The following is a 13,438-nucleotide window of genomic DNA, read 5'->3' as shown; positions in this document are numbered from 1 at the left end:
ACAAGGTGTACACTAGAATTAGTGACATCATATATCAGGCCAACTTCTCACATTGGTGAGCAGCGGTTGGGATCTGAGCTTGCTGTTGTAATACCATTGTAATCTTGAGATACTAAATTGAAAGATCACACAGATATTGTTTAGGTACATATAACATAGATTATAAATACTTACGTCCTACTGGACTTAGTTGTTGTAGGTTGAAGGGCCTAGCACACCCTGACTACAACTACTAGAGAGGTTTAGTAGATACAACTAGTGTAGGTAGGTGCACACACCACACCCTCACTAGATCATGTCTCTGGGAGGAGATCAAGTAGATTCTCTCTCAGGAGGGGTAGGTCTTAGAAAGATCCCCTCTAGATATGATACCCTAACTTTTCAGGAGATGAGACAATTGTGTACCTCCAGAAAGTTAAAACAGGGTGCAAACCCTACCCTCCTTCAGCTAGTAGAGATCCTAGAGGAGTATGATGCTCTTAGGGCCTCCCAAGCTGGTACCCTAGGTACAGGTGAGGGTCTACCCGCTACAGATGAGTCTGATGGGACTTCAGATGAGGAGGTAGACAGCCAGGTCAAAGTAGGAAGGCTTAGCCAGGCTAACTTAAGCTTACATGGGAGTCTGCATGGGCTCCCCCCATTCAGACCCCCAAGTGGGCTTAACCAGAGAAACAGGAGGGACGGATCCCCTTCAAGGGAATCCATCCACTCCCATGTCTCTAGCATCTCTAATGCCTCTTCTCACAGGGGAATGACTTCCCCCCAGAGAAAAGAGCATGAAGCCAGAATGAGGGAAGCTAATCTAAGGATTGAGAGGGAAGAACTTGCCCTTGCCAAGGAGAAGCTTGCTCTGGCTAGAGAGCAGAAGTTAAGTGAGTTAGAACCCACTGGTGGCAGCAGTATCCCTAAGGATAGAGACAGGACCTATGATAATAGAAACCTGAGCAAGATTGTCCGTCCCTACAAGAGTAGGGATGACATCCACAAATGGATAACTGCTTTGGAGAGAGCTTGCAAAGTACAGCAGGTACCCCAAAGTCAGTGGGCAGCTATCTTGTGGCTCTCCTTCTCTGAGAAAGGTAGAGACAACCTCCTCACAGTTAGTGATGAGGATGCAGACAATTACACTGTCCTGAAGAGTGCTCTGATTCATGGGTTTGGCCTAACCACTAAACAATACAGGTTGTTGTTCAGGGATACCCAGAAGACACAGACTCAGGACTTGACTGACTTTGTAGATTGTGCCACTAAGGCTTTGGAAGGCTTGCTATTGGGAAGTAAGGTTAAGGACTATACAGGATTGTATAATTTGATCATGAGAGAACAAATCCTTAACAACTGTCAAAACCAGCTACTGCATCAACACCTGATTGATTCTGATCTGACTTCTCCCCAAGAATTGGGAAAGAAGGCAGATAGATGGGTCAGGACTAGAGTTAGGCAGAAAAACCAGAACCAGGGCGGTGATCAGAAAAAGGCAGACCAGAAGGGTAATGATCAGAAACAAAAAGACCAGAAGTCTTCACCAGGCCCCCAAAAGGCTCAGGGGGAGGGTGGTCCCAAAAAGGATAAGAAAAAAGATGGCCAAAAGAAACCATGGTGCAACTATTGTAAGTCCAACTCACATTGGTTTAGTGAGTGCACCAAAAAGGATAAGCCCCCAGACACCATTGCCCCTAAGGCAACTGTACCCCCTAGTTCAGCTGTAAGTGGTGGTTCCCAGCAAAAGAGTGTAGTAGGGTTAACCCTGGGAACTAAGGAGGATTCTGGCCTAGTCAGGATACCTACTCAGGCTGTTCTGATCTGTGATGGGGACATAGCTTTGTCCTCTACTATAGGCCCCAGTAACCTGGGCAAGTACAGACAGACTCCTTTTATCAACCAGAGAATGGCTCAGGCCTACAGGGACACTGGGACTAGTGTCACAATGGTGACACATGCCTTTGTGGACCTTGGACAGATCATGCTAGGTGAGAATTACCTAGTGACCAACGCTAGCAATGCCACTACTTCCCATAGTGTGGCAATTGTTAACTTCTCCTGGGGAGGGGAACTGGCATCAAGAAAGTTGTTGTTAGTTCAGACCTTCCTGTAGAGTGTTTACTGGGCAATGATCTTGAAACTTCAGTTTGGTCTGAAGTGGAGTATAGGACCCATGCAGAAATGCTGGGGATAGATGCACATGTCCTTGCTGTGACCAGGTCACAGGCAGAAAAGTGCAACACTGAACAGGTGCTGGATCCTGGAACCATGGACCAGTCACAACCCAAGAGAAAGAGCAGTAGGGTCAAGGCTGTGCCTTCCCCCCTGCCTCGGGTAATGGATCAGTCCTCACAGGAGGATGATTCTGAGAGCCCGGAAGGAACTGTCCTAGACGAACTTGAACCTGATCAGGTTGAGTTTCTTGGGACAGGGGGACCTTCAAGGGCAGATCTGAGGCAGGCACCATTAGACTGCCCCTCTCTTGAACCCCTCAGACAGCAGGCTGCTGCTGAGGCTGCAGGGAATGCTCAAGGTACCCATAGAGTGTATTGGGATGAAGGGCTGCTGTATTCAGAGGCTAGAGACCCCAAGCCTGGTGCATCCAGGAGGTTGGTCATACCACTGAAGTTCAGAGGGTTCCTTCGTACCTTGGCCCATGATATTCCCCTTGCAGGACACTTAGGCCAGAACAAGACTTGGGACAGGCTTGTCCCTCACTTTCACTGGCCTCATATGTCAGAAGATACCAAGGAGGTTTGTCGCTCCTGTGTCACCTGCCAAGCCAGTGGCAAATCAGGTGGCACCACAAAGGCCCCCCTAATACCACTACCTGTGGTGGGAGTTCCCTTTGAAAGAGTGGGCATAGATATTGTAGGACCAATGGACCCACAAACAGCATCTGGGCACAGATTCATACTGGTGATAGTGGACCATGCCACCAGGTATCCAGAAGCTATTCCCCTAAGGACCACAACAGCTCCTGTTGTGGCAAGGGCCCTACTTGGAGTATTCTCCAGAGTGGGCTTTCCAAAGGAGGTCATTTCTGACAGAGGTGCCAACTTCATGTCAGGATATTTGACTGCAATGTGGAAGGAGTGTGGTGTGAACTACAAGTTCACCACACCCTATCACCCACAGTGCAATAGGCTTGTGGAGAGATTCAACAAAACCCTAAAGGGAATGATAAAAGGTTTACCAGACAAGCTTAGGCGAAGATGAGACATCCTTTTACATTGCCTTCTGTTTGCTTACAGAGAGGTCCCACAAAAGGGGGTTGGCTACAGCCCTTTTGAGCTTTTGTTTGGGCATCCTGTAAGAGGACCCCTATGTTTAGTAAGGGAAGGATGGGAGAGACCTCTCAGACAACCCAAACTTGATATAGTGGATTATGTACTTGGTCTCCACTCCAGGATGGCAGAGTATATGAAGAAGGTTTCTAAAAACCTTGAGGCAAGCCAAGAACTCCAAAAAGCTTGGTATGACCAAAAGGCTGTGCTGACTGTTTACCAGCCAGGGCAGAAAGTGTGGGTGTTGGAGCCAGTGGCCCCAGCAGCCCTCCAAGACAAATGGTCTGGACCCCACACTATTGTTGAACAAAAGGGAGAAGTCACCTACTTGGTGGACCTTGGGACTCCCAGAAGCCCCCACAGGGTGCTTCATGTCAACAGATTGAAGGCATATGTTGACAGGGCAGACATGGGCTTACTCATGGCTACAGATGAGGGGCAGGAGGAAGAGAGTGACCCTCTCCCAGACCTGTTGACTCAGAACCCTGATGATGGCTCAGTTGATGGTGTGGTCTTTTCTGACAGCCTCACTGTCCATCAGCAACAGGACTGCAGACAAGTTCTGCAATCCTACAGACATATGTTCTCTCTGACCCCAAGTCAGACAAACTGGTGCACCCATGAGGTGGACACTGGTGACAGTCTGCCTGTGAAGAGTAAAATCTACAGGCAACCTGACCATGTCAGGGACTGCATAAAAGTTGAGGTACAAAAGATGTTGGAGCTGGGAGTCATTGAACCTTCAGAGAGCCCTTGGGCTAGTCCTGTAGTTCTTGTGCCAAAACCTCACACCCAAGATGGTAAGAGAGAGATGAGGTTTTGCGTGGACTACAGAGGTCTCAATGCTGTCACTAGGACAGATGCCCACCCAATACCTAGGGCAGATGAGCTCATTGACAGACTGGCAGCTGCTAAGTTTTTGAGCACATTTGACCTGACAGCAGGCTACTGGCAAATCAGACTAGCTGAGAATGCAAAGGCCAAAACTGCTTTCTCGACCCCAGGAGGACATTATCAATTTGTGGTAATGCCCTTTGGTTTGAAGAATGCACCTGCCACTTTCCAAAGGCTGGTGAATCAAGTACTTACTGGGTTGGATGACTACTGTGCAGCTTATCTTGATGATATTGCTGTCTTTAGCTCCACCTGGGAGGATCACCTGGTCCACCTGAGGAATGTTTTAGAGGCCCTGCAAAAGGCAGGCCTCACTATCAAGGCCACTAAGTGCCAGATAGGGCAGAGCAAGGTTGTGTACCTGGGCCACCTAGTTGGTGGAGGTCAGGTTCAACCACTGGAGAGCAAGATCCAGACCATAAAGGACTGGACTCCTCCTACTACCCAAACTCAGGTCAGAGCTTTCTTGGGCCTGACTGGGTACTACAGAAAGTTTGTTAAGAACTATGGGTCCACTGTGACACCACTTAATGACTTGACATCCAAGAAAATGCCAAAGAAAGTTCAGTGGACAGTAAGCTGTCAAAAAGCATTTGATGACCTGAAGCAGGCCATGTGCAGTGCACCTATTCTGAAAAGTCCAGACTACTCCAAAGAGTTTATTGTCCAGACAGATGCTTCTGAGTTGGGTGTGGGAGCTGTTCTTTCACAACTTAATATAGATGGTCAAGACCAGCCCATTGCTTTTATAAGTAGAAGGCTGACCCCTAGAGAGAAACGTTGGTCAGCTATTGAGAGGGAGGCCTTTGCTGTGGTTTGGGCCCTGAAGAAGCTGAGGCCATACTTGTTTGGCACTCACTTCAAGATTCAGACAGACCATAAGCCCCTCTTGTGGCTAAATCAGATGAAGGGTGAAAATCCCAAACTTCTTAGGTGGTCCATTTCCCTACAGGGGATGGACTTCACAGTGGAACATAGACCTGGGACTGACCATGCCAATGCAGATGGACTCTCCAGATATTTCCACTTAGAACATGAAGACTCAACTGGTCAAGGTTAGTTTAATGTCCCTAAGTTTGGGGGGGGGGGGGTTGTGTAGGAGAGTAGGGTCTGCTTTCTATGTTTACCCCCACTTTTTGCTTTTGCTTTACTGGTTTTTGACTTAGATGTGGCTGTGGGCCTGCTAATCAGACCCACAGCCCTGCTGTTCTCTCTCTAAATTAATACTATGTACTTTAGGTGCATAACCCAATTGGATAGGATCACCTTATTGGCCCCTGTACAGTGTACCTTAGGTACCCAGGGCATAGGTGTACCCTAGGCCTACAAGGGGCTGCAGCATGTATTATGCCACCCCTGGCCTGGCCTTCCATTATGACACAACTGGCTGATCACTCAGCTGGGGCAAGGTCGTGTAATCACCCCTTGCTTAGGTGTAGTATTCCTATACCTACCTTATATATAGACGCATGTGTACCTATCAGCCACTCCTATGGCAGGCCTTAACAATCCTGAAGGCAGAGTGCTTGGTAACATGTGAGATAGTGCTCTAGCATGAGCTGAGCCTGTCTGCAGCTTTCTGAACCATGTCCTTATAGCTGTTCTATGATATAGCCTACCATATACTCTTAAAGTGCCTTATAATCTTAAACGGTTATGGTAACAATGGTTTGGCTTTATCAAAACATGTCGTGTAAGGTGTCTAACACTTTGGAATAATACCCCCATCCCATTTCTGGTGAGGAGGATATTATCCCTCCCTTCTAGAGGGAGAAGACATGTTGAAACCTACTTACCCGGTTAAAGTTAACCAGAGCCCCAGCATCACAAAATGGATGCTGCTGCCACAACACAAGTCTGACCTCCTGCTGCTGGGAGTGATCCCGGCACGGGAGGCTTGGACAATAGGTTTCCTGCCTTGGGAGGTGCGAGCACCACCCCAGACAGGCCTTAGTGTATTGGGGCAGGGAGGGATGAAAGAAACGAGACACTGCCTGGGGCACACAAGGTGTCCCATGCATAGTCCAGTTCAAACCGGTGCTGGGGCACTCCAGCCCCAGTCCTGGCGCGAAACTGGACAAAGGGAAGGGGGTGTAACCACCCCCCTCCCAGGTCCCACCCATTTGGCGTGACCTAGCAGGCAACCCAGCCCCCCCAGATTAGAATAAGTGTGGTAGCTGGGCCCCAGGAAATTAGATTATCCTGAACCTGCAACTTGAACAGAAACTCTGGACCTTCGACATTCGACGAAAGAAGAAGACTGAAGAATCTCCCTTGTGGCCACGGAGTGGCTACCCTGTGCGAACAGGCACCATCAAGAGACTTACCCTTTGCTTTGCTGAAGTTCTACGAGGGACCGACTGCAGAGCCCGACCAGAGCCTTGACTTCCAGACTTCTCCGACCCTGATCCACATCCACAGCCGAGCTGAGATCCGTGGAGGCGACGAGAGACGTGGGACCGGTTACCTGGGAAAAGTGGCGAGTATCTTCCAGCGCAGCTTCTGAGGCACCCTCGAAGTTGTGCACCGGGGATTGAGAAGCCCCAACCCCAAGCACCATCTGCACCGAAGATCAGCCCCCCACACTCCACGAGTCCTGCGTGGGGCCCTTCTGCATTTTCTTGCTTGCCGCGTCTGTCCGGTTGCTTGCCCGTTGGCTAGCGACCTTTGCGACGACACACCTTTGATTTTCCACTGCTGGTTTGGCTCCTCCAGACAGGCTCCTGCTCCTCTGCAAACGAGAAGCACCCCAGACCTTCCTGGTCTGCACCAGAAGCAAGTCCTCCATTCTGCGTGGGTTCCGCTTGCCAAGGCTTGGTGCGTCTTAGTTCGACTTCGACGCCGCCGACAGCAAGAGCCTTCGTGGGACAGCTCGCCTCCTGATCCTGGTCATCCTCGACGTCTCCTGGTACCCGTGGCTGCTGCGACAAGCTCTTCACCTGCAATCTCCCGACATCGCCTGGTTCCTTCCTGGTTCCACGTGGTCACTGGCTAGTGACCCAGACTCTGTCCCTTCTGCTTGCAGGTATCCTTCCTTCTTGATCCCGGCCTTGGGATCCACCGGACACTCTTCACTGACTGCCTGTCAGCATCTTTCCTTCAGGCATCCATAGGACTCGACGACGAAACCCGACGCAAGTTCACACCTATGCACCCGCAGCCCATGGGCTAGGTAACTTGGGTACTCCAGTGCTCATCAGGGTATTGACTATCCTAGTGTCTAGTTCTCAAGTCTCGACTTCCTAGCTACTCCAGAAGTGTCCTAAATCTTATTAATTCTAAACTGTACTATTTCTATCGATTATACGCATTACGCGTGAGTGTTTCCACTCTGCACCTGAATCCCGTGGGCCTCCCACTTCCTAACCTTGGGTAGTATAGTGTAGCCCCAGCGATTCCCTAGGCCTAGGCCTATCCTATTTCCGTGACAGTGGTCCTTATACCACTTATTTAGTATATGGTTTGCGTGGCCCCTAGGGCCTAACTGTATTACTTACCTGTGTGACTTAATGTATGCTTGAATAAGACTGTGTTGTACTTACCTCGAATCTCATAAAGAGTGCTGAGGGTTTGACTAGAATAAATACACTTTATTTTATATATATATCTGTTGTGGTGTCCTTTCATTTGGTATTCAAGGGGTTACAAATGGTATAACAGCTGGCTTCACATGCCATTCAGTGTTTAGCCTAAGACTGCTCTTGTCCATGCTACCACTAGGATAGCTGGTCTATAAGGTTGACTTTACAACCAATCACCATAAGGGTTGTTTGGACTGATACAAGGTGTACACTAGAATTAGTGACATCATATATCAGGCCAACTTCTCACAGCCAGGTCCAAGTTAGCAGACTTAGCCAGGCTAACTTAAGCCTACATGGGAGTCTGACTGGGGTCCCCCCATTCAGACCCTCAAGTGGACTTAACCAGAGAAGCAGGAGAGGAAGATACCCTTCAAGGGCATCTATCCACTCCCATGTCTCTAATAGCTCCAATGCCTCTTCTCACAGGGGAATGACTTCTCCACAGAGAAAAGAGCATCAGGCCAGAATGAGGGAAGTCAATATGAGGAATGAAAGGGAAGAACTTGCCCTTGCCAAAGAGAGACTTGTTCTGGCCAGAGAGCAAAAGTTAAGTGGGCTAGGACCCACTGGTGGCAGCAATATCCCTAAGGATAGAGACAGGGCCTATGATAATAGAAACCTGAGCAAGATTGTCCCTCCCTATAAGTGTGGGTATGACATCCACAAATGGATAACTGCTTTGGAGAGAGCTTGCAAAGTAGAGCAGGTACCCCAAAGTCAGTGGGCAGCTATCTTGTGGCTCTCCTTCTCTGAGAAAGGTAGAGACAAGCTCCTCACAGTTAGTGATGAGGATGCTGACAATTACACTGTCCTGAAGAGTGCTCTGATTGATGGGTTTGGCCTAACCACTGAACAATACAGGTTGTTGTTCAGGGATACCCAGAAGACACAGACTCAGGACTGGACTGACTTTGTAGATTGTGACACTAAGGCTTTGGAAGGCTGGTTATTGGGTAGTTAGGTTAAGGACTATACAGGATTGTATAATTTGATCATGAGAGAACAAATACTTAACAACTGTCAAAACCAGCTGCTGCATCAACACTTGATTGACTCTGACCTAACTTATCCCCAGGAATTGGGAAAGAAGGCAGCTAGGTGGGTCAGGACTAGAGTTAAGCAGAAAAACCAGAACCAGGGCGGTGATCCGAAAAAGGCAGACCAGAAGGGTAATGAGCAGAAATCAAAAGACCAGAAGTCTTCACCAGGCCCCCAAAAGGCTCAGGGGGAGGGTGGTCCCAAAAAGGATAAAAAGAAAGATGGCCAAAAGAAACCTTGGTGTAACTATTGTAAGTCAAATTCCCATTGGTATAGTGAATGCACCAAAAAGGACAAGCCCCCAACCACCATTGCCCCTAAGGCAACTGTACCCCCTAGTCCAGCTGTAAGTGGTGGTTCCCAGCAAAAGGGTGTAATAGGGTTAACCCTGGGAACTGAAGTGGATTCTGGCCTAGTCAGAATACCCACTCAGGCTGTTCTGATCTGCGATGGGGACATAGCTTTGTCCTCTACTGTGGGTCCCAGTAACCTGGGCAAGTACAGACAGACTCCTTTGATCAACCAAAGAATGGCTCAGGCCTACAGGGACACAGGTGCTGGTGTCACAATGGTGACACCTGCCTTTGTGGACCCTGGACAGATCATGCTAGGTGAGAATTACCTAGTGACCAACGCTAGCAATGCCACTACCTCCCATAGTGTGGCAATTGTTAACTTCTCCTGGGGAGGGGTAACTGGCCTCAAGAAGTTGTGGTGAGTTCAGATCTTCCTGTAGAATGTCTGTTGGGCTGAAGTGGAGTATAGGACCCATGCAGAAATGCTGGGAATAGATGCACATGTCCTTGCTGTGACCAGGTCACAAGCCAAAAAGCCAACACTGAACAAGTGCTGGATCCTGGGAGAATGGACCAGACACAATCCAAGAGAAAGAGCAGTAGGGTAAAGGCTGTGCCTTCCCCCCTGCCTCAGATGGTGGATCAGCCCTCACAGGAGGATGATTCTGAGAGCCCTGAAGGAACTGTCCTAGAAGAACTGGAACCTGACCAGGTTGAGTTTCTTGGGACAGGGGGACCTTCAAGGGCAGATCTGAGGCAGGCACAATTAGACTGTCCTTCTCTTGAACCCCTCAGACAGCAGGCTGCTGCTGAGGCTGCAGGGAATGCTCAAGGTACCCATAGAGTGTATTGGGATGAAGGGCTACTGTACTCTGAGGCTAGAGACCCCAAGCCTAGTGCACCCAGGAGGTTGGTCATACCATTGAGGTTCAGAGGCTTCCTTCTTACCTTGGCAAATGATATTCCCCTTGCAGGACACTTAGGCCAGAATAAGACCTGGGACAGACTTGTCCCTCACTTTCACTGGCCTCACATGTCAGAAGATACCAAGGAGTTTTGTCGCTCCTGTGTCACCTGCCAAGCCAGTGGCAAATCAGGTGGCACCACAAAGGCCCCCCTCATACCACTACCTGTGGTGGGGGTTCCCTTTGAGAGAGTGGGGATAGACATTGTAGGACCAATGGACCCCCAAACAGCATCTGGGCACAGATTCATACTGATGATAGTGGACCATGCCACCAGGTATCCAGAAGCTATACCCCTAAGGACCACAACAGCTCCTGTTGTGGCAAGGGACCTACTTGGAGTATTCTCCAGAGTGGGCTTTCCAAAGGAGGTTGTCTCTGACAGAGGTGCCAACTTCATGTCAGGATATTTGACTGCAATGTGGAAGGAGTGTGGTGTTAACTACAAATTCACTACACCCTATCACCCACAATGCAATGGGATTGTGGAGAGATTCAACAAGACCCTAAAAGGGATGATAAAAGGTTTACCAGACAAGCTTAGGCGAAGATGGGACATCCTTTTACCCTGCCTTCTGTTTGCTTACAGAGAGGTCCCACAAAAGGGGGTTGGCTACAGCCCTTTTGAGCTTTTGTTTGGGCATCCTGTAAGGGGACCCCTGTGTTTAGTGAGGAGGGAAGGATGGGAGAGGCCTCTCAGACAACCCAAACTGGACATAGTGGATTATGTACTTGGCCTCCGCTCCAGGATGGCAGAGTATATGAAGAAGGCTTCTAAAAACCTTGAGGCAAGCCAAGAACTCCAAAAAGCTTGGCATGACCAAAAGGCTGTGCTGAATGTGTACCAGCCAGGACACAAAGTGTGGGTGTTGGAGCCAGTGGCCCCAGCAGCACTCTAGGACAAATGGTCTGGACCCCACACTATTGTTGAACAGAAGGGAGAAGTCACCTACTTGGTGGACCTTGGGATTCCCAGAAGCCCTCACAGGGTGCTTCATGTCAACAGGTTAAAGGCATATGTTGACAGGGCAGACATGGGCTTACTCATGGCTACAGATGAGGGGCAGGAGGAAGAGAGTGACCCTCTCCCAGACCTGCTGACTCAGAACCCTGATGATGGTTCAGTTGATGGTGTGGTCTTTTCTGACAGCCTCACTGACCATCAGCAACAGGACTGCAGACAAGTTCTACAGGCCTACAGACATATGTTCTCTCTGACCCCGAGTCAGACAAACTGGTGCACCCATGAGGTGGACACTGGTGACAGTCTGCCTGTGAAGAGTAAAATCTACAGGCAACCTGACCATGTCAGGGACTGCATAAAGATTGAGGTACAAAAGATGTTGGAGCTGGGAGTCATTGAACCTTCAGAGAGCCCTTGGGCTAGTCCTGTAGTTCTTGTGCCAAAACCTCACACTCAAAATGGTAAGAGAGAGATGAGGTTTTGCGTGGATTACAGAGGTCTCAATGCTGTCACTAGGACAGATGCCCACCCAATACCTAGGGCAGATGAGCTCATTGAAAGATTGGCAGCTGCCAAGTTTTTGAGATCATTTTACCTGACAGCAGGCTACTGGCAAATCAGACTAGCTGAGAATGCAAAGGCCAAAACTGCTTTCTCGACCCCAGGAGGACCTTATCAATTTGTGGTAATGCCCTTTGGTTTGAAGAATGCACCTGCCATTTTCCAAAGGTTGGTGAATCAAGTCCTTACAGGTCTGGATGACTACTGTGCAGCTTATCTTGATGATATTGCTGTCTTTAGCTCCACCTGGGAGGATCACCTGGTCCACCTGAGGAATGTTTTAGAGGCCCTGCAAAAGGCAGGCCTCACTATCAAGGCCACTAAGTGCCAGATAGGGCAGAGCAAGGTTGTGTACCTGGGCCACCTAGTAGGTGGGGGTCAGGTTCAACCACTGGAGAGCAAGATCCAAACCATAAAGAACTGGACTCCTCCAATTACCCAGACTCAGGTCAGAGCTTTCTTGGGCCTGACTGGGTCCTACAGAAAGTTTGTTAAGAACTATGGGTCCATTGTAACACCACTTAATGACTTGACCTCTAAGAAGATGCCAAAGAAAGTTCAGTGGGCAGTAAGCTGTCAGAAAGCATTTGATGACCTGAAGCAGGCCATGTGCACTGCACCTATTCTGAAAAGTCCAGACTACTCCAAAGAGTTCAGTGTCCAGACAGATGCTTCTGAGTTGGGTGTGGGAGCTGTTCTTTCACAACTGAATATAGATGGTCAAGACCAGCCCATTTCTTTTATTAGTAGAAGGCTAACCCCTAGAGAGAAACGTTGGTCAGCTATTGAGAGGGAGTCCTTTGCTGTGGTTTGGGCCCGGAAGAAGCTGAGGCCATACCTGTTTGGCACTCACTTCAAGATTCAGACAGACCATAAGCCCCTCTTGTGGCTAAATCAGATGAAGGGTGAAAATCCCAAACTTCTTAGGTGGTCCATTGCCCTACAGGGGATGGACTTCACAGTGGAACATAGACCTGGGACTGACCATGCCAATGCAGATGGACTCTCCAGATATTTCCACTTAGAACATGAAGACTCAACTGGTCAAGGTTAGTTTAATGTCCCTAAGTTTGGGGGGGGGGGGTTGTGTAGGAGAGTAGGGTCTGCTTTCTATGTTCACCCCTACTTTTTGCTTTTGCTTCACTGGTTTTCGACTTATATGTGGCTGTGGGCCTGCTAATCAGACCCACAGCCCAGCTGTTCTCTCTCTAAATTCACTATGTACTTTAGGTGCATAACCCAATTGGTAAGGATCACCTTTTAGGGCCCTGTACAGTGTACCTTAGGTACCCAGGGCATAGGTGTACCCTAGGCCTACCAGGGGTTGCAGCATGTATTATGCCACCCCTGGCTGGCCTTCCATTATGACACAACTGGCTGATCACTCAGCTGGGGCAAGGTTGTGTAATCACCCCTTGCTTGGGTGTAGTATTCCTATACCTACCTTATATATAGACACATGGGTAACCTATCAGTCACTCCTATGGCAGGCCTTAACAATCCTGAAGGCAGAGTGCTTGGTAACATGTGAGATGGTGCCCTAGCATGAGCTGAGCCTTTCTGCAGCTTTCGGAACCATGTCCTTATAGCTGTTCTATGATAATGCCTACCATATACTCTTCAAGTGCCTTATAATCCTCGCGGTTATGGTAACTATGGTTTGGCTTTATCGAAACATGTCGTGTAAGGTGTCTAACACTTTGGAATACTACCCTCACACCATTTCTGGCGATGAGGATAGTATTCCTCCCTTCTAGAGGGAGAAGACATGTTGAAGACCTACTACCCGGTTAAAGTTAACCAGATCCCCAGCATCACAAAATGGATGCTGCTGCCACAGACACAAGTCTGACCTCCTGCTGCTGGG

Source organism: Triturus cristatus, chromosome 7, assembly GCF_964204655.1.
Source record: "Triturus cristatus chromosome 7, aTriCri1.1, whole genome shotgun sequence".
Classification (NCBI taxonomy): domain Eukaryota; kingdom Metazoa; phylum Chordata; class Amphibia; order Caudata; family Salamandridae; genus Triturus; species Triturus cristatus.
Note: the sequence above shows the minus strand (reverse complement) of the source record.